The following is a 21,769-nucleotide window of genomic DNA, read 5'->3' on the forward strand; positions in this document are numbered from 1 at the left end:
CTAATTGGTAAACAGCAGAGCACTATTTAAGGCCTGTGGAGCTGTGCTTCTGGGCCCTCTGGCCATGTTGGTTGCCATACTTGTGCAGGCTTGCATGCCTTTGTATTTTGTGTGAGCATTGTTGTTTCATGTTCAGACTGCTTGTAGGGGAGAGCTGCCTTTTGTTTTGACACCCTGTTTTCTCCTGTTTATGTGTTGTTAGGTCGGTTATGGTTATAGGTTGTATATTTTGTTTCTTTGGAGTTAGGTAAGTTTCTTTTATTTCAACATCAGGGATGTTTTGTTTGTTATGTTGGCCTTGGCTCTCCCTGACGTTATACCTCAGTCTGATCCCATCACCAGTATTAAATAAACCTTCTAAAATTACCATCTTGGCTCCTCCTTCTCTATCCACCTTTATGTTCGTCCCTTCAACCCCCTAGACTAGCCAGGGGATGTAACAATATAGACCTCCTGACATCTGTCGACACGGATTCCTTTTTGATGGCCTTCCGAAGGTTCATCGTGAGAAGAGGGAAACCGGCAGAAGTTTACTCGGATCAGGGGACAAACTTCAAAGGAGGGGAAAAGGAGTTCCAGCAGGCATTCTCCAGCATGTGTCCAGACCTCCAGCAGAAACTGGCTATGCAGCAGGTATGTTTCCGCTTCAACCCACCTGCAGCACCCCACTTTGGAAGCACTTGGGAAAGAGAAATCCGCTCTATCAAAAACGCCTTATACACCTGTTGGCTCTCAGACCATGAGTGAGGAAGTACTCAGGACCGTTCTTACAGAAATCTAGGGTATCCTGAATGCCAAGCCCCTAGGTTATGTTTCTGCGGATGTGGCTGACATCGATCCAGTGATCCCTAACTACTTGCTCATGGGGCGGCCTGACAGCTCCCTACCTCAGGTAGTGTATCCCGAAGAAGAAGCGCTAGGGAGGCGAAGATGGAGACATTCGCAAATCCTGGTGGACAGATTAATAATAATAATAATAATGGATTGCATTTTATATAGCGCTTTTTGGGACCCCTCAAATAGGGCTGCATGATTAATCGTTAGAAAATCGCGATCTCGATTCATACTTATGAGCGATCTCATTTCCAAATGACAACGATAAAAAAAAAAAAAAAAGACGACGACGACTGTACCGCATTTTGATCCGGGACGTACTCTGCATGAAAACAAGCGCTCACTCTTCCTGCTCAACAAATGACAAGGGCGGAGCCTTATACTACGTGATACAGAAGCTGTGCCGTGTGATGCTAAAATTAGCAGGGAAAAAACAACGGAGAGCACGTCAGGGATGACGAGAAAGTGACAGGAGAAAATCCGTCCCGGTCAACCACCCAAACATCAATAACGGGAACCTTATACAGCGCTTCCCTATACACGTCGAACTCCCGCAGGCACAAAGAAATTAGAGGCTATTACTTATCACCTGACCAAAGATATGACTCCCATCAACACTGTGCAAAACGAGGGATTTAGGAAAATGATCAACACCCTAGACAAACGCTACACAGTGCCGTCCCGCAACTATTTTTCTATTGTTGCACTACCTGCTCTATACACGCAGTGTCGAGCAACGGTGGAGGCAGAATTTCAAGCAGTACAACATTTTGCGGCAACAACAAAACGTGAGACATTTGTTGTTTTTATGTTTATTTATTGTTTTTATGTTCAGTTTCAACTGTTACGAAGTTGATGTGCAGTTAATAAGTGCAATAAATATTTATACTGGAAAAGAAAATCGTGAGAGAATCGTGATCTCAATTCTAAGCCAAAAAATCGTGATTCTCATTTTATGCAAAATCGTGCAGCCCTACCCTCAAAGCGCTTTACAATACCACTATTCATTCACTCTCACATTCATACACTGGTGAAGGCAAGCTACAGTTGTAGCCACAGCTGCCCGGGGGCAGACTGACAGAGGCGAGGCTGCCATATCACGCCATCGGCCCCTCTGGCCATCACCAGTAGGCGGTAGGTGAAGTGTCTTGCCCAAGGACACAACGACCGATCATCAGACACTATTTGCCTAATCTCCCAACTCGGATGAAGTGGCAGAGACCCATGGAGGACATAAAAGAGGGAGCGGTTGTTCTGCTGGTGGATCCACAGCTACCCAGAGCATCATGGCAGATTGGGAGAGTTACAAGGATTCTTACTGGCTCTGATGGCCACACCCGAACGGCAGAGGTGAAGATACGTGACAGAACATACACCCGGCCTATAGTATGTCTGATTGTGCTTCCGGCGATCAAGGATGAGGATGACCAGGTGGGGGATCCCTCGTCTGTATAGACAGCCTTTCCATGGAGTCAATTTGCACCGCAAATTGGGGGGCGGCTATGTTGGAAAGGCTGTCAGCTGTGTGGGGGAGCCCCCTTGTGGCGAGAGAGCACAGCTGCAATATTGAGCACATGTTCCAGTGATCAGAGTTTATTTGAGCTAACACAGGGCAAAAGCCACCTGGCAGACTGACTCAGCAGGGGATGTCTACACACGGTGTGAGTCGTGTGCGTCGCTAAAGAACTGTGAGTAGACGTGGAGCCCTGCCTGGAAAGGACAGTTTTAGTCTTTTATGCCATTTGGACATTTAGTGGATGTAGGAGTGCAATGTGTATTGACCTGTTCGCTATGTGGCTAGTTCATGCTACTAATGGTACTTGTTATGCTACATACTTGCTAGCTGTAAGCTAAACCCATTTGGTGTTTTGTGATATATTGTTGTTGGGTGTATTGGCAGTCAGTGTCATGTACTGTAAGGGTTTGGGAGTAGTGTATGAAACTTGTGCATGTAGATGTTCATATAGGAATTCCCATTTGTAGTTCTGGTTAGATTTGAAGAAAGCTAATGAATCATAATTCATGACTTAGATATTTATTACATTCAGTATTCTGAATATGTTTTGTTCACAGACCACACCCACACCCCTCACCACTCTGTAAGCCTGCGGTTGCATTACTGTGTTGCTCTACTGTGCTGTTAAGATGAGGAATCACAGTAAAGACGGTATAACCTTTATCTGTGCGTCCTGTGTGTTCTGACCGACACCCCAAGGTGAACACCACTGCTATTCAGCCAACGCCTATACAGTCGTTGGTTCAACCAAAATTAACAAGCAGCTTGTTTAGTTTAAACAGTCTGCGTTAAGCTGGGCAAACACTGTGCAATTTTTTTCAGTCACGTTATTCCGCTCCAGCTCAAACTGTACAATTAAATCGCAGGGGTTAGAAGTTCATAGGTCACGATGCAGGGTCTCACACTATACGGCCTGATGCTCTGATGTGACCTGAGTGCTCAAACTGTGCGTCCATAACATGAAGCTTATCATACAAAATCTGTCTCTCGCTCTCCCTCTTTGTGTCTTTCACTCACTCACACAGACACACACACACCCCACCACCATCAACTTTGCTAAATTACTAATGAAAAACATTGACCAGGCAGCTGTGATTGAGCAGCAATGTCCATCCAACTCTTTTCATAGTTGTTGTAGTCGTGATAATTTTGTGAGGCCACATTGAAAAGCCTCGGATACGTAAGCGTAGAGCTGCCACCCAGGCAAAAGAAAAATAGAGCTATATCACGTTATAACATGAAAAGTATATTGTTCTAACAATATACTTTTCGTGTTTGTACAATAGACTATCATGTTAGTACAATATACCTTTCACGTTTGAACAATATAATATCACGTTACTACAATATACATAATTATCACGTTCATACAATATAAATATTATATTGTACGAACGTGATATTATATTGTTCAAATGTGAAAGGTATATTGCAGAAACCTTTAACGTTATAACGTGATATAGCTCTATTTTTCTTTTGCCTGGGTGGCAGCTCTACGCTTACGTGCTCAGATGAGCTTGCCAAAGTTCTACAAGTTGTGCCTCCATCTCTTGTGTCCAGATCACACGCTGCACTGCCGTGCTGCTCCACCTTTTCACTTTCATTTCTGTGTTTGTGTATGCGCAGTGTGAGAGGCTGCGTTGAGGGGCGACAGGATTTCAAACAGGTTTGATTATCTTGTGACCATACGATTGATGATTGGGAGCTGGTCGTGAGGTTTTAACTGCTTTTCGTTACCCCATGTATACTACACGATGCACGACACACAATTAAGGCAAAACTCGGGCCGATCCCCTAAACGGTTGCGCGACTGAAAGATTGGCTCAAAATGGGCCAAAAATCGCACAGTGTATGCCCAGCTTTTGGAGGCTAGCTCCAAACAAACATCCGCAGCTTGGCAGTGTATACAGCACTATAATGACCAGACCTAATTCTTTTGAAAACCATACATCTTTCCACAGGTCTCCACTTCATCAGACATCACCTAGACCCAGAGCTGCATGAGGCCAGCACAAACAGCGGCCTATTCGACGAAGATGATGGATCCATGGGGTCAGGAAAGCCAGAAGCAGGGGAGCTGGAGAGGTACCTTTCATGTCCATTCACTGGAGGTGTGGATCTATTGCATGGCTTTCCTCACATCAAGAAGCTGTCGATCAAAGTCAATACAGCTCTTCATGCATCTGGAGCTTGTGAAAGACTTCTTAGTCATGCAGGACTCCTATTCACTGCTAAACAGTTAAAGCTTCACAGAAAGAACCTCGAGAGCAAACTGCTGCTGAAGCTTAACTATCACCTCACTGACTGAAGAAATGGCACATTTTTGCTAAATATGCAGAAATAAATGCACACTTATACAATTTATGGAAAACTGAGCTGCCTTGTATGAACATGAAGATGCCTCGTTCTAATGTTTTCTCTGAGGCTGCTGTGCCATTTGGAGCAAAAATGAATATAAAGTTTACAGCATATCTTGTCACTGGAAATTGTTTGCACTGTTTATATATTTATATTATTTACTGTAGATATTGGTGAAAAAAGCTTTATGTTGTGAAAAACTGAAATCTGGAAATTAGAATTGTTGTGCCTTATTTTGTTGATGTTTTTACATATATTCCTTTTGAACATACTAAAATTTGTATGTTTATTTATTTTTGTTTTTCTAATAGCATTTATTTATAAAATAAATCGGACATTTTAAACAGTTACTCGCTTCTTGAGTAGTCTTTTCGCCAAACACCTTTTTACTCTTACTTGAGTAACTTTTTTGACGACTACTTTTCAAGATGGGGGTCCCCATCTTTAAGAAGGGGGACCGGAGGGTGTGTTCCAACTACAGGGGGATCACACTCCTCAGCCTCCCTGGGAAAGTCTATGCCAGGGTGCTGGAAAGGAGAGTTCGTCCGCTAGTCGAACCTCGGATACAGGAGGAACAATGCGGTTTTCGTCCTGGTCGCGGAACACTGGACCAGCTCTTTATCCTCTCCAGGATACTTGAGGGTGCATGGGAGTTTGCCCAACCAGTCTACATGTGTTTTGTGGACTTGGAGAAGGCATTCGACCGTGTCCCTCGGGGTGTCCTGTGGGAGGTGTTGAGGGAGTATGGGGTGTCTGGCCCATTGCTACGGGCCATTCGATCCCTATACAACCGCTGCAAGAGCTTGGTTCGCATTGCCAGCAATAAGTCGGACTCGTTCCCGGTGGGTGATCGGCTCCGACAGGGCTGCCCTTTGTCTCCGGTTATGTTCATAATTTTTATGGACAGGATTTCTAGGCGCAGCCAAGTGGCGGAGGGCTTTCGCTTTGGTGGCCTCAGAATCTCATCTCTGCTTTTTGCAGATGATGTGGTTAAGTTGGCTTCATCGGGTGAGGGCCTCCAGCTTGCACTGGAACGGTTCGCAGCCGAGTGTGAAGCAGCGGGAATGAGGATCAGCACCTCTAAATCTGAGGCCACGGTTCTCAGCCGGAAAAGGGTGGAGTGCCCACTCCGGGCCGGGGATGAGTTCCTGCCCCAAGTGGACGAGTTCAAGTATCTCGGGGTCTTGTTCGCGAGTGATGGGAGAAGGGAGCCGGAGATCGACAGACGGATTGGGGCTGTGGCTGCAGTAATGCGCACGCTGCACCGGTCCGTCGTGGTGAAGAGGGAGCTGAGTGTAAAAGCGAAGCTCTCAATTTACCGGTCGATCTACGTCCCTACCCTCACCTATGGCCACGAGCTGTGGGTAGTGACCGAAAGAACGAGATCGCGGATACAAGCGGCAGAAATGAGCTTCCTCCGAAGGGCGGCTGGCCTCTCCCTTAGAGATAGGGTGAGAGGTTCGGCCATCCGGGAGGGGCTCAGAGTAGAGCAGCTGCTGCTCCACATCGAAAGGAGCCAGCTGAGGTGGTTCGGGCATCTGACAAGGATTCCCCCTGGGCGCCTCCTGGGTGAGGTGTTCCAGGCATGTCCCACCGGGAGGAGGCCCCAGGGCAGACCCAGGATACGCTGGAGAGATTATATCTCTCGGCTGGCCTGGGAACGCCTTGGTGTTCCCCCGGATAAGCTGGAGGAGGTGGCTGGGGAGAGGGAGGTCTGGGCCTCTTTGCTTAGGCTGCTGCCCCCGCGACCCGGCCTCGGATAAAGCGGATGAAGATGATGGATGGATGAATGGACTTTTCACTTTTACTTGAGTAATAATATTTTAAAGTAATGCTACTCTTACTTGAGTACAATTTTTGGATACTCGACCCACCTCTTCTGTAATGATGGTCTGCAGTGAGAGGGCTACAAAAGTGTTGATCCCAAAAGTCAGAGCATAGCACTCCATGGAGAGGTTAGAGGCGATCTGAAACCTGCGGTGACAAAGTCCTTATAATTATGAGAGATTCAGCACATACTCTAAGACTGCAATAGATTTGTGTGGCAATGAACCAGTAAGCTGACTCTAAACTAATATTGTCATCCTTTCCTCTGTATTGAACTGACAAAACAGTCATCCATCCATCCATCCATCTTCATCCGCTTTGTCTGGGGCCGGGTCACGGGGGCAGCAGCCTAAGCAAAGAGGCCCAGACCTCCCTCTCCCCAGCCACCTCCTCCAGCTCTCCTTTCCAGCACCCTGGCATAGACTTTCCCAGGGAGGCTGAGGAGTGTGATCCCCCTGTAGTTGGAACACACCCTCCGGTCCCCTTTCTTAAAGATGGGGACCACCACCCCGGTCTGCCAGTCCACAGGTACTGCCCCTGATCTCCACGCAACATTGCAGAGGCGTGTCAACCAGAACAGCCCTACAACGTCCAGAGCCTTCAGGAACTCGGGGCGGACCTCATCAACACCAGGGGCTCTGCCACCAAGGAGTTGTTTAACTGCCTCAGTGACCTCGCCCCCGGAAATTGGCGGGTCATTCCCCTCATCCCCAGACTCTGCTTCCTCCTCGGAAGACGTGTCAGTGGGATTAAGGAGGTCCTCGAAGTATTCCTTCCACCGCCTGACAATTTTCTCAGTCGACGTCAGCAGCGCTCCGCCAGCACTATACACAGTGCAGGTAGAGCACCGCTTTCCCCTCCTGAGACATCTGACGGTTTGCCAGAATCTCTTCGAGGCAGTCCAAAAGTCTTTTTCCATGGCCTCTCCGAACTCCTCCCACACCCGAGTTTTTGCTTCAGCCACTGTCCGAGCCGCATTCCGCTTGGCCTGTTGATACCTGTCGGCTGCCTCCGGAGTCCCACAGGCTAACCAAGCCCGATAGGACTCCTTCTTCAGCCTGGTGGCTCCCTTCACCTCTGGTGTCCACCTTTTGGTTCAGGGATTACCACCACGGCAGGCACCAACCACCTTGCGGCCGCAGCTCAATGCAGCAGCTTCGGCAATGGAGACGCTGAACATGGTCCATTCGGACTCAATTTCCCCAGTCTCCCTCGGAATGCTGTTGAAGCTCTGCCGGAGGTGTGCGTTGAAGATCACGCGGACTGGGGCCTCTGCTAGACGTTCCCAGCACACCCTCACTACGCGTTTAGGTGCACCGAGTCTGTCCAGCGTCCTCCCCCGCCACCTGGTCCAACTCACCACCAGGTGATGATAAGTTGACAGCTCAGCCCCTGTCTTTACCCGATTGTCCAGAACATATGGTCGCAGGTCTGGTGATACGATTACAAAATCGATCATCGACCTACGGCCTAGAGCATCCTGGTGCCACGTGCACTTATGGACACTCTTATGTTCGAACAAGGTGTTCATTATGGCCAAACTGTGATTTGCACAGAAGTCCAATAACAAAACACTGCTCGGGTTCAGATCAGGGAGGCCATTCCTCCCAATCACACCCCTCCAGGTCTCGCTGTCGTTACACACGTGAGCATTGAAGGGACTCTAAGAAGGCTGGGTGCTCTGAACTGCCATTCGGCGCATAAGCGCAGATGACAGTCAGGACCCATTCCCCGACCCTAAGGCGCAGGGAACAAGCCCTCTCATCCACCGGGAAAAACCCCAACGTACCGGCAGCAAGCCGAGGGGATATTAGAAGCCCGCCACCTCTCACCAGGGGCAACTCCAGACTGAGACAGAGTCCAGCCCCTCTCCAGGACACTGGTTCCAGAGCCCAAGCCATGCGTAGAGGTGAGCCCGACTATATCTAGCCGGTACCTCTCAACCTCACGCACTAACTCAGGCTCCTTCCCCACCAGAGAGGTGACATTCCATGTCCCTATTGCCAGTCTTGGCAGCCGGGGATCAGTCCGCCAGGGCCTCCGCTCCTGGCCGCCACCCGGCACACAATGCACCCGACCCCTATGGCGCCTCCTGCGGGTGGTGGGTCTGTGGGAGGATAGGCCCATGTCTCCTCTTCGGGCTGTGCCCAGCCGGGCCCCATGGACTAACGGTGTGTTCACGCGATGGACGCGAACAAAACGCCCCAAACGCCCCTAATTTGACGCGTGCACATTCGCGTCTTAACGCGTGTCCAAGAAAAATCCATTGCGGGTCAAAATATCATATTTTGACGTGCGTGAACCGGAAATGTGGGAGGAATGTGGGAGGAAGTTGTGCCAGACCGGTATCCTTGCAAGATGGCAGCTGTCGAGCTAGCGCTTCAAGAGAGAGTGTCCCTTCTCTATGTACTGTGGAGAGCAGAGCAGCGGCGTAAAAGACGTCCTTGCCATACCTGGGTCCATCAGGTCCTCCAGAGGCATGAGCAGTTTGGTGAGTTTCACCATTTGCTCCAGGAGCTGCGCCTGGATGACGGCCGATTCCAGAGATATCACCGTCAGCCAGTTTGAGGACCTGCTTTCTAGAGGTGGGGGAAAAAATCGATACTGCGTAGTATCATGATATTTTGTTTGCTAATAATGTATCGATACAGGGACAGCAGATATCGATATTTTGTTCCAAAAACTTCCAGTCCACCAGATGGTGCAGTTGAGCTTTTTCTCTAGTGAGGTCAGCAGAGGTTAGGTCAGCACATGGGAAAATAGATCAAACAAAGATGGAGGAAGAAAAAGAGATCAGGAAAGCGCCATCTGCATTTAAATCAAATGTTTGGACGTACTTTGGATTTTTTAACAAGGATGGAACAAATGAGATGGATATGACACACGGGATTTGCAAGGTGTGTCGTATGAAAATAAAGTACTCTGGGAATACTACGAACATGAGGGCCCATCTTACACGGCACCATCCAAAAATAGCATTAACCGCGGACGGGAAAGCTAGCTCTGAATCAGCTCCACTGAAAAATCAACCAACGCTGGACACTCTTAGCTTAGCAAAGCTATCTCCCAATTCAGAGCGAGCTAAGAAAATAACACAATCTATCATGTACTTCATCTGCAAAGACCTGCGTCCTTACAACATTGTGGAAAACGAGGGCTTTTCTTACATGATCAAGACGCTGGAACCCAGGTATGTGATACCATCACGACGTTTTTTCGCGGACACAGCCGTACCCAATCTCTACATAGATGTGAAGCGTAAAGTTGAGGAAAGTTTGAGCACAGCAGAAAGGGTTGCATTAACTTGCGACGCATGGACCTCGCGGGCTGTGGATTCATATGTGACTATAACAGCTCATTATCTCACAGCGGACTGGCAACTGCTGTCTTACGTTCTCCAAACTCGAACATTACATGAAAGTCACACCGGAGCGAACATTGCAAATCTCCTGCAAAATGCAGCACAGGAATGGGGGATTGCCGACAAAAATCTGGTGGTTGTCACCGACAATGCTTCTAATATGACAATTGCCACTCAGCTAGCGGAATACCTGCATGTGAAGTGTTTCGCCCATACCCTCAATCTGGCATCACAACGAGCCTTAAACCTGCCTGCAGTAGCCAGGGTCTTGGGAAGAGTGCGGCGCATAACTGGGTTTTTCAATAGAAGCACAGTGGCAAACCACGCTCTGGAGCAAAAACAGAAAATGTTACAGCTCCCGACTCACAAGCTCAAGACCGACATCTGCACGAGATGGAACAGTGCTTATGACATGCTCCAGCGTTTCCTTGAACAACAACCTGCGATTTGTGCAGCGCTGCTGTCTCCCGAAGTCAGAAAGAGTAGCACAGATATCTTTACTCTAAACGAGACGGATATTGGGAACACTGAAGAAATTGTCCGGGCCTTGAAGTCATTGCAAGTCGCGACTACTGTGATGTCTGAGGAAAAGAATCCTACTCTGTCTCTCGTAGCACGGCTGCTAGCACAGCTGTTGCACGACACCCAAGACAACATTGGTGACACAGCACTGGTCAGAAACATCAAGCAAAGTATCAGTCAAGATCTTAAGAAGAGATATGCCAGCACAGTCGAGAGGAACACCCTCTACACAGCATCAGCTCTCGACCCACGCTTTAAAACCCTGCCGTTCCTGTCACTGGAGGAAAGACAGGAAACCTGTGCCAGAGTGGTTGCTGAGGCTATAACCCTTCAGGTAAGCAAACATTCTGGTGTTATAATTTAAATAACTTACTTACAATATTAGTAGATCGGTGATATTTTTGTCATATTGGTAATATTCTATTTAACAATTAAATACATTAATTATAATTTGCTAACATATTACTGCATACTAAAAGATATGAAATATTTATTTTCTTCCTCTCTCTGTATGTGTGTGGGTTTTCTACAGGAAGAAAAGAGGCAGCAGCCCATCTGTGAGCCAGAAGCCCATGAACATCATGAGAAACCTGACGAGACTGAACAAAATCTCAGACCCCCTCTCATACCAGCCAAGATGAGGAAGTCTTGTGGGTTAACAGACTTGCTTGGTCAGACTTATGGTGATGTTGGAGCCCCACCAAAATCATTATCTGCCACAGCTGAGGAGGAGGTGAAAAGATACCAGGAGGTCACGTCACTGGCACTCACAGAAGACCCACTAAGCTGGTGGAAATCCCATGAGGAAGTCTATTCTTTCCTGGCCACACTGGCAAAAAGATACCTTTGTATCCCAGGTACTAGTGTCTCGGCTGAAAGAGTCTTCTCAACCGCTGGAGACATCGTCACAGCAAAACGGAGCACTCTGACTTCAGAGCATGTTGATCAGCTCCTTTTTCTGAGCAAGAATGCTGACATTGCTTCACTGTCCAAATGTGTTTAACTTTTTAGGGCAGCAACAAACAGGACAGTTTACTTATTTTAATTTAAGAAATGTTTTATTTTATTTAAATTTAAAACTTTTTTATTTAATGTAAAATTATATTTTGTTTTAAGCTATAATTGTACCAGATAGTTACGTTCAGTTAAGTTGGTTACTAGACTGTTATACAAACCATTCACTTTGTCAGCAATAAAACTGACTGACATGAGAGAAAGACTGAGTGTGAGACTTTATTATTAGATAAAATGAATATTGATAAAGTTTACCTTTATGGACAAAATCTGCAGTAGAAAAAATATGTGATAAATCACAAAATATCGTATTGCAATACCCAGAATATTGCAAAAATATATATATATAAAAATAAATAAATAAATAAATAAATCTCAATAATATCGTATCGTGAGTTAAGTATTGTGATAATATCGTATCGTGGGGTGTATGGTGATTCCCACCTCTACTGCTTTCCCTCGTCGGTCCCAGCATCGCCCGCCTAGACACCAATTACAGGCGCTCAATCCCACCTGCAGAGCGCCTGTCCGTCTGCCTGAGGTTAGTAAAAGTGTTTAATACGGTAGTCCTTTATTGATACCTGTGCTAATATGCTAAACCATCCATTTATACACTGCTAACATGGATGTGTTATGCTAACAGTGAATGCTGTCGGTGTTTACTGATAGCAAACTGTGGTACAGAGACGACTGTTTATAATATTTCTAGTGATACTCAGAAGCTCTCATCAAGTCCCGATTTAATTCGATTTATGCTGTTATCAGTGTTTGCAATGATACCATGGCTGTGGTGTCACATCAATGTATGCGCTCGGTGTTTGCTGATATCAAACTGTAGCATTAGGACCACTGAGTTAACCTTTGTAGTGATACTCACTCCTTTTTATTTAGAACTGGTTTAATTCTGGGATAGTTGAATATTTGTATATAATCCCTGCAGCTGTCAGACTCTATAACAGGGCTCACCAGCCCTTATTAAAACAGAGTTAGATAAAACTGTGAACAGTTTGGTTCATCTTTAGTTACATGGTTCTATCTTGATAAGCTATGTCTTATCACAGATTAATTGTTCAAAAATATTAATGATTTAAGCAAGGAAAGGGCTACATGTCAACATACAACTCTTTATTTCTATTAATGTCTTACTTCATTCCTACCTGATTGACATGTTTAGGAATTGTGAGTGATTGGCACACTGTAGTGGCAAAAGTTGCTACCAATCAAATTATGATATGTTAAAGTTAAAACAAAACACAGCTGTTTTAGATATTATCTAATATACATTTTGTAATTATCCTTATAATTACAAAATGTTTTATGTAAGATTTAAGTTTTGTGATTTAAATGACATCACAAAAGTATTTTGGAATTTGAATAATGTATTTTGTAACTGCAGTACACATAATACTGATTTTGAACAATTTTGTCCAGGTTCCTTGTCACCGGGGACTCCTTCACGACCAAGCATTCAGTTACAGAGTCGGTGTGTCCACGTTGAACCAGATCACCCCCCAGGCAGCGACGGCCATCTGGGACTGTCTAGTGGACAACTTCATGGCTGCGCCTTCACCTGGAGACTGGCGGTCCATCACAGAGGGATTCCAGGAGCGCTGGAACTTTCCTCTGTGCTGTGCAGCTCTGGATGGGAAGCATGTCCAGACAAAGGCACCCCATATATCATATAGGAGACACACACATTGATATACACTAAATATTTATTTAAGTTCTTTTTTGTGGTGCCCAAATTTATGCACCTGCTTGATTTTGTTTAAACAATTATTGCACACTTTCTGTAAATCCAGTAAACTTCTTTTCACTTCTCAAATATCACTGTGTGTGTCTCCTGTATGATATTTAACTGACATTTTTTTATTGTAACAACCAACGATTTATACAGGAAAATGATGGCTATTAACAAGGTTGCCCAAACTTTTGCATCCCACTGTATTAGTATATTTTGTCATTAGTATAATATGAAATAAATTCTACATGTGTCAAGTCGTGTGCCAACATTTGCTGTGTAGTAGAACTGAGACATTAGTCATTATAAAAATGTATTTGAAATAATATTAAAATTCTCAAACAGAAAAACATTAAACATAAATATATAAAATATAAGAATTTACAGAGAGACAGGAATAAAAAGGACCAGCTGCTCTCCAGAGCAGGAACAAGGCTGAGGAGGAAATGCTCCATTGGAGACTGGTGTGGACTCTTCAGGGATACCAGGATGGCCAGCTCCAGCGCCGATGGACCGTCCTGGGACCCGTCCCTCATCTGCCTCGGAGCCGTCCTCCCCTGTGGGCCTGTAAAACAGCACAAAACACAAAGAAACGAGAAGACTGCTACTAGATTTTAATTTCAACATTGAAAAAAACAAAAAAACAAAAACAGGATATAATCAGATTGGTTGTAGATATTTAGTAAAGGTGATCACAAGGCAATCCCACCGACTGAAAAGGTATCAGTGCTTGCTGTACATACCTGTGGGTGCAGCAGCAGGAGCTCAGGGACTGGGGATGCTCTGCTGCAGAATCAGTTGGTTCTATCAATACAGTATTAAATGTTAACAGGTTGAATATAATAATCGTAGAGTAGACAGTGGTCTCTCATTTATTGCAGCAGGGGTTCTCAGAATAACTAGCCCCTGGTCACGCACTTTATACACTGTTTTCCCCACACACATGAACATTGGTCACAGTTCTCCCAATTGATTCTCAAAGTGCAAACCTTTGTAGATTGCAAAACGTAAAAGTATTATTATGCCGCGGTTTGTCTTCATCTGCCCGCCACTTTCGTGCGCCTTTTTCCCTCGCGGTGCAGGTGTGTATTTCCGAATGAGGGTCATAGTTATGGGTGTTTTTGTGCTGTTTTTTCTATTGGATGTGATGGTTATCAAAACCAAAAGTGATAAATTTGGCAAGCGCAGGAGACACGACACGAAGGAGATTTGTCAATCAGGCTGCAGAATGCAATGCTGTACTGTGCAATAAAAAAAATCAGCGAAAAAGTGAAGCAGTGACGGATGAACAGCGGGACCACTGTGTGCTGTTTATTAATAAACAATAAAATATATTCCTAAATGACAACATGGATAAAAGCAGAACGGTATTTGTACTTCAGTGGGAAAATAGCGGTGGCTTGCTAGCTTTTGTGCAACTTTCCCGGGTCAGTAAAAACTTTCAAAAGAGAAATGAATGAACTTACCAGGTTGCCCGATCTCTTCACATATCTTCCTCCAAGCTCGGTCCTTTTTATTTCTGTCTCGGTACAGAAAGCAGCTGGTGTCGTACAGCTCCGAGTTGTTTGCTACCGCATTGATTAGCCTTCCCCTCCATTGAAGTATGAAAGGCTTTGGCTGGATCTGCCCCTTTGACCTAGGTCAAAGCCACGTCACCAGGCTCCTAATTGGTTGTCGCGGCGCGATTTGACGCTGGAGTTCAGATTTTTCCAACTCGAGCGGTAGACGCGAAATGCGCGTATGCACAAAATGCAACAAAAAAACTGACGCACGTGGTTTTATTCGCGCGTCAAATGCGCCAGACGCGCTACACTGACGTGCGTTTCACACGTTTTGGCGTTTTCGCGACGCAAATCTGCTTCTGAATTTTCGCAGGACCCGCAATCGTGTGTCATCGCGCCTTTCCATTGACTTTACATGTAAACCTGACGCTCTATTCGCGTCCATCGCGTTCGGTGTGAACACACCGTAAGGCCCGGCCACCAGACGCTTGCCCTCGGGCACCCTCCCCGGGCCTGGCTCCAGGGCGGGGCCCTGGTAACCCTATCCCCGGCAGGGTAAACTGTTCCCTTGATGTTCTCTTCATAAGGGTCTTCTGAATCGCTCTTTGTCTGCTTTTAATAAATGAGGTCAGACCAAAACAAACAATATGTATTTCACCCTGACTGATGTAGACACATTCACGCTGTTACAGTCGCTTGACTGGAACATCTTGTAATTATTACTTTTAATCTAAAATAACCCGCTCTAACACCAATCTTACCTACAAGAGAGCATGCAGCCTCCACTCGTCCGTTGTAGATGGATGATGTGGCAGATGGCTCTATATGGTCCCACATAAGCTGGATGTAGTTGAAGACCTGCACGTAGCCAGCTGTGGCCAGAGCCCACCACAGGGACCAGTAGATTAAATGTCTGAATGGTGATAATTATTACAAGAGATTATGATGATGACTGTACAGCTACTTCTACTGTTTAAAAGAAGTACCCTATGAATACATTATAAAAATTTGGACCAATTAGTAGTAATCCCAGGTGTTAATTAAATGCAAGTGGGCACTCAAAGCATCTTAGTGATTTAAAAAAAAATATTGAAAGAAAAGAAATGCCTGGAAGAGTAGGACTCCCTGAAGCTTTGCCAAAGCAGATGAACAGTTTCTCTGCTGCAGTAGCCAGCACTGCTATTATATTCCATCTTCCCTTTCCCCGAGCCTTCTCCATCCTTATCCGTCACTGAATCCTTTTCTCCCCGTAGCCCCTCTTGCTGGCAGTCTACAGCTGCAGCCTTCTTCCCTTTGAAGAACATGCTTGTCTGGGGCATGGGCAACCAGAATGAGACGAGAAATGCCACGCTCACAATTCCCAGGGTAATAGTATTGATATAGAAGTAGTCCAGGCCTGTTGGTTACAATTGATCATTCATTAGTGCTTGTTTAAAGTTCAGTTCATAATTTTCTTTCTTGTCATGCATCAAATGTTATTTTTCATATTATTGTGGTCAAATACTGTAGCCTGTATCACTTTATCAGCTGTAAACTGTGTGTGTGTATGTTTTATTTTGTTTTTCTTAAATCGCTGATAGAATTGTTTGGTTTTTAGCTGGCTGTCTGACACATTTTGATCCCAGCTGTTGCTCCTGTGTGTTCACCAGAGATCAGACACTGCCACTAAACGTCTGATTCTGACTCCCTCTTTTCTTTTTTTCTACAGCTTGTGTGCAGACACTCTTATTGCATGTGTTTAAACTAGCCAAATAAAAAACGAAACAAAACTGAGATTCTGACAATCCCAACATGACACACAATACTGAATTGTAGACGTTTTTGCCCAAAACGAGTCACACTGGGTTACAGAATCGCAGCAATAGATCAAACCAAATTTTGCCTATTATGTGTTGAGCTTTTGTTGGTTCCTAAATGTTGCTGTTCTGCTATTTTGCAGCACCATTTGGCACAGGCTCCATGAGTATGCCAGCTGGATTTGGGAATACTGCAGCCTTCAACCTCCCCACCAGCTTTAGTGGAACGTTCCAGCAACCCTTTCCTGGTCAGGCTCCCTTCCCTCAGCCTCCCACCTATCCCCAGCAACCCAACGGTGTGTGTCATGTAGACACTAATGGCTATGGTGAGATTTGAGCTGTAGTTGTCAAGTGGTCATCTATAAAATTTTTCTTCATGTAATATTTGGTTCACTCAATTAACCCTGACGGAAGAGGTCTTATTTGATTTGGTAATTGAAGGAAAAAAATGTCCATCCCGGTTTTCCCTCCAAGGCACGAGCGATAAGCAGAGTTCTGTCCTTTCCTTCTAAGATTCCTAATTATTTAAAGTAACACTCAGGTATGCCATTCAGCGTGTTAGTACGAGCTCGGGAGCAGCTTGGGAGAACAAGAAAACAGAGACTGCTTTAGGTTGCCTTCCCAATCGACTCAAAGGTTTATTAAGTATACAACAGCTTATATAGAGAAAAAAAGGTTCGTGTGTCAGCAAGTTCCGGTACAGACCAAATAAGGAAACGTCTTCCTGCCTTGTGAGCAAAGAAGTATCCTGTGTGTAGTTTATCAGTTCAGCTACAATTTATGATCATCCCAGCAAAATACACTCCTAGACATAGAATACAGAGTTCTTTCATTAGTGAATTCTGAAACAAACCACCTGGCCTTTAACGAGCCTTTTTCTAAGAGATAAAGAAAAAGGGAGGATGGGAGTAAGGAAGTGGTCTCGTCTCTGTGGTGTTTTCGACCTTGGGGTACCAGCCTGTGAGTCTTACACATCAATTCTTGGGTCAGAGAGAAAGAGAAAAACAACTAGTAAATGGGCCTTATTGAGTAACAGTTTTCACTACAAAGCAATATCCTGTAAATGCTACCGTGGTATCAAAATATCACAACAGTAATATTATTATTATTATTGTTATTATTGTTTTAATTATATTTATAGCTATATGAAAATAATATAGAGCAAGCTAGATAGATAAATGAGAGAGAGAGAGATCCATGTCCATCATGTAACACTTGAAATCACATTATGTCTTTCAGGTGGAGGATTTCCAGCCTTCGGCCAGGCCAAGTCTGTTGCAACTCCTTTTGGGCAGGCAATGGCAGGACCTATGGTCTCTAGCAACCCTTTTCTGGTTAGTCTGGTGGCTATGTGCTATAGTCTCCTGGATCAGTACTGTGCAAAAATCTTAACTCATCTTTCATTTCTTACAGTGGCTTGCAAAAGTATTCGGCCCCCACAAACATGAATCAATTTTATTGGAATTCCACATGAAAGACCAATACAAAGTGGTGTACAAGTGAGAAGTGGAACAAAAATCATACATGATTCCAAACATTTTTCACAAATAAATAACTAAAAAGTGGGGTGTGCGTAAATATTCAGCAATTACATCAGCCAGTCTTTTAGGGTATATCTCTACCAGCTTTGCATATCTAGAGACTGAAATCCTTGCCCATTCTTCTTTGCAAAACAGCTCCAGCTCAGTCAGATTAGATGGACAGCGTTTGTGAACAGCAGTTTTCAGATCTTGCCAGAGGTTCTCGATTGGATTTAGACCTGGACTTTGGGCCGTTCTAACACATGGATATGTTTTGTTTTAAACCATTCCATTGTTGCCCTGGCTTTATGTTTAGGGTCGTTGTCCTGCTGGAAGGTGAACCTCCGCCCCAGTCTCAAGTCTTTTGCAGACTCCAAGAGGTTTTCTTCCAAGATTGCCCTGTATTTGGCTCCATCCATCTTCCTATCAACTCTGACCAGCTTCCCTGTCCCTGCTGAAGAGAAGCACCCCCAGAGCATGATGCTGCCACCACCATATTTGACAGTGGGGATAGTGTGTTCACAGTGATGTGCAGTGTTAGTTTTCCGTCACACATAGCGTTTTGCATTTTGGCCAAAATGTTCCATTTTGGTCTCATCTGACCAGAGCACCTTCTTCCACATGTTTGCTGTTTCCCCCACATGGCTTTGTGGCAAACTGCAAACGGGACTTCTTATGGTTTTCTGTTAACAATGGCTTTCTTCTTGCCACTCTTCCATAAAGGCCAACTTTGTGCAGTGCACGACTAATAGTTGTCCTATGGACAGATTCCCCCACCTGAGCTGTAGATCTCTGCAGCTCATCCAGAGTCACCATAGGCCTCTTGGCTGCATTTCTGATCAGCGCTCTCCTTGTTCGGCCTGTGAGTTTAGGTGGACGGCCTTGTCTTGGTAGGTTTACAGTTGTGCCATACTCCTTCCATTTCTGAATGATCGCTTGAACAGTGCTCCGTGGGATGTTCAAGGCTTGGGAAATCTTTTTGTAGCCTAAGCCTGCTTTAAATTTCTCAATAACTTTATCCCTGACCTGTTTGCTGTGTTCTTTGGACTTCATGGTGTTGTTGCTCCCAATATTCTCTTAGACAACCTCTGAGGCTGTCACTAGTGATGTGACATTCTGTATCGAGGCTTCGAAGCTTGTGTCGAGTAATTTAGGGAGCGTTTCCGCGATGCGCGTATCGAGGCTTGCTTCATTTATGGGAGGAGCTGAAAATGATGACGTCTGAAGCCTCGCTGCCCGGCTGTACCACATGACTGGTTCATGAAGTGGTTCGAACTTTGCCGCGAGATATGACAGCGATATAAACCCCTCAGACTTCATTCAAAAATGTGGGTGTTTGATGGAGAGTTGCGGTTAGTGAGAGTTTGGAGACAGTTTGGAGACAGTTTGGAGGTTTATGAGAGTGAGGAGAGAAAGTCAGTAGAGAATGGAGCCAGCTAAGAAGAGGAGGATGTCCTCCCCTGTGTGGGAACATTTTGATCTTTAAATTTCTACAGAAGATGTATTTTCATAATACTGATGGTGCAATACAATTTATGTTAAGCTGTCTTGAGTTTTGTACAAGGTGAAGTGTTTGCTATGTGCCATGGGAGATGGGATATAACAACAATACCTCATCCATGCATAGGCACTACAGAGCTTTGCATGAGAATAAGGGGAACACCGATTGTGGAGCAAGACCAGGTGAGCCATCAAATGCAATGATAATATAGCATGCAGTAATGTTACTAAATGATATAACAATATTATACAACTGTTATAAGTTACGTGTGTGATATTTATATTTGTGCTTTGTCTTTATTGTCTTTCCTCAGGAGAACAATCTCAAATAGATGAAGACCTGGTCAGCATGGTGATTGAGGACTCCCAGCCATTTAGCATTGTGGAGGACAAAGGATTCAAAAGATTTGTTAAATCATTAAATCCTAGCTATGTTCTCCCCACTAAAAAGGTCATAAAAGCAGTGAAAATTTAGTTTTTACAGAATAAAATGTGAACAGGCAGGACTGAGGCTCAAAGCCTCAGTGTGTAGCTGTCCATACCTCAACGTTGCAAAAGCACAACTACTGTCCACACCCCAACCACACCTCACCTCACAGTAAATGATCATTTCTATTTTAAGCATTTCCAAATAATCATTTTCCACACTGCCAGTATAAATATACACAGTATACTGCCATCACTACAATATACATGTTTTACACACTCCTTTTGTTGTTGACATTTACAGGCTGTGTGCAAAAGGCCACACTCTTCAAATTCATGCCAACTAATATTTTTACGTCCAGTAGGTGTCCTACTAGAGCAAATGAAGCTTCAAGAAGCTTTGCGCTGGGATGAACCAATTGAATGAAAAGCTTCAGTGCTTCATGAAGCTTCATCTGCCCATCACTAGCTGTCACAGAGCAGCTGTATTTGTACTGACATTAGATTACACACAGGTGCACTCTATTTAGTCATTAGCACTCAACAGGTAATGTCTATGGTCAACTGACTGCACTCAGACCAAAGGGGGCTGAATAATTACGCACACCCCACTTTGCAGTTATTTATTTGTAAAAAATGTTTGGAATCATGTATGATTTTTGTTCCACTTCTCACGTGTACACCACTTTGTATTGGTCTTTCATGTGGAATTCCAATAAAATTTATTAATGTTTGTGGCTGTAATGTGACAAAATGTGGGAAAGTTCAAGGGGGCCGAATACTTTTGCAAGCCACTGTAATATCTTGCTTCTAAGCAGCCTGGCGTTTTCAGTTCAGTTCTTGTGCCTGAACATTTTCAGATGTTTGTTTAAGCCACTTGACCTGTCAATCATTCAAGTATAAAAAAGGTGACTAACTCAATGCATGACCCAGTGTTTCTACACATAGCAGACAACTTGGAAATGAACCAGAACAGATTATTTAGTTGAATCTGTGAAAAATGCCAATAAAAACATAGTTTGATAGATATAAAATGGCATTTGTGTATGTGTTAGGACAAAAAAAATAAGACAAAAAGTATAATGAAAGTCATGCTGTTAAGAAATAGATTTCTTTTTTTTCTTTCTTTTTTTAAAATCCAACAAGAGCTGACACAAGACATGAGAGCTGACCCTCATCATTTGACGCTTCAGTTGATCCATCAGAAATAGTCTTAGTGGAAGGGTGGCCGACAAGAAGCCATTCTTCAGGAAGCAGTATGTTCAAAAAAAGTCAGGAGAGGGTTCCACTGTGTATACAGACATCTGTAAGACACTGTGGAGACTGGAGCCTACCCCAGCTACCCGTGAGAGGCAGCCAGGCTTTTACAGGGCTAACATGGAGAGACAACCATTCATACTCACACCAATAACTCATGCAAACATGGGGAGAATATGCAAACTCCACACAGATAGTGGAGTCGAACTCAGGACCTTCTGAACCACTTTGCTGCTATATTTGTCACCATGACAATGATCCTAAACACACTGCCAAAAGCAAATCTGAATGGAAAACCACGCAGTGGAACACTATCAGTCATGGATTGGCCTCCTCAGAGCCCGGGCCATAACATTATTGAAGTAGTGTGGAATCATCTTGACAGAAAACAGAACAAAAGTCAGCCAACATCCAAAGAAGAGCTTTGAATGTCCTTCAAGAAGCCTGGAGAACTATTCCTCATGACTAGTTAACGTAATTACTAGAGAGCTGCCAAAGAGGGTTTAGTCTGTGTTGAAGAATAAAGGTGGTGATACAAAATTTTGACTTTGGTATATTAGAACCTGTACAAACAGTTGTTGACTCATGCTGTATT

General features: G+C 44.6%; 1 protein-coding gene and 1 long non-coding RNA gene across 2 annotated transcripts in view; both read right to left on the bottom strand.

The window, feature by feature from the left end:
• The window catches only part of LOC309687903 (thiamine transporter 2-like), a gene marked incomplete at its 5' end in the record, with an annotated part of 55,346 nt that overhangs the window by 15,235 nt on the left and 18,342 nt on the right, over window positions 1-21,769 (bottom strand). The window lies entirely within an intron of this gene.
• Window positions 13,165-14,824, bottom strand: LOC309687909. The gene is made up of 3 exons (XR_014270903.1): window positions 14,640-14,824; window positions 13,917-13,977; window positions 13,165-13,738 (listed from the first exon to the last, which is right to left on the bottom strand). It is a non-coding gene; the product is annotated as an uncharacterized lncRNA (long non-coding RNA).

Source organism: Aulonocara stuartgranti (genome assembly GCF_965226115.1).
Source record: "Aulonocara stuartgranti genome assembly, chromosome: 14".
NCBI classification, from domain to species: Eukaryota; Metazoa; Chordata; class Actinopteri; order Cichliformes; family Cichlidae; genus Aulonocara; species Aulonocara stuartgranti.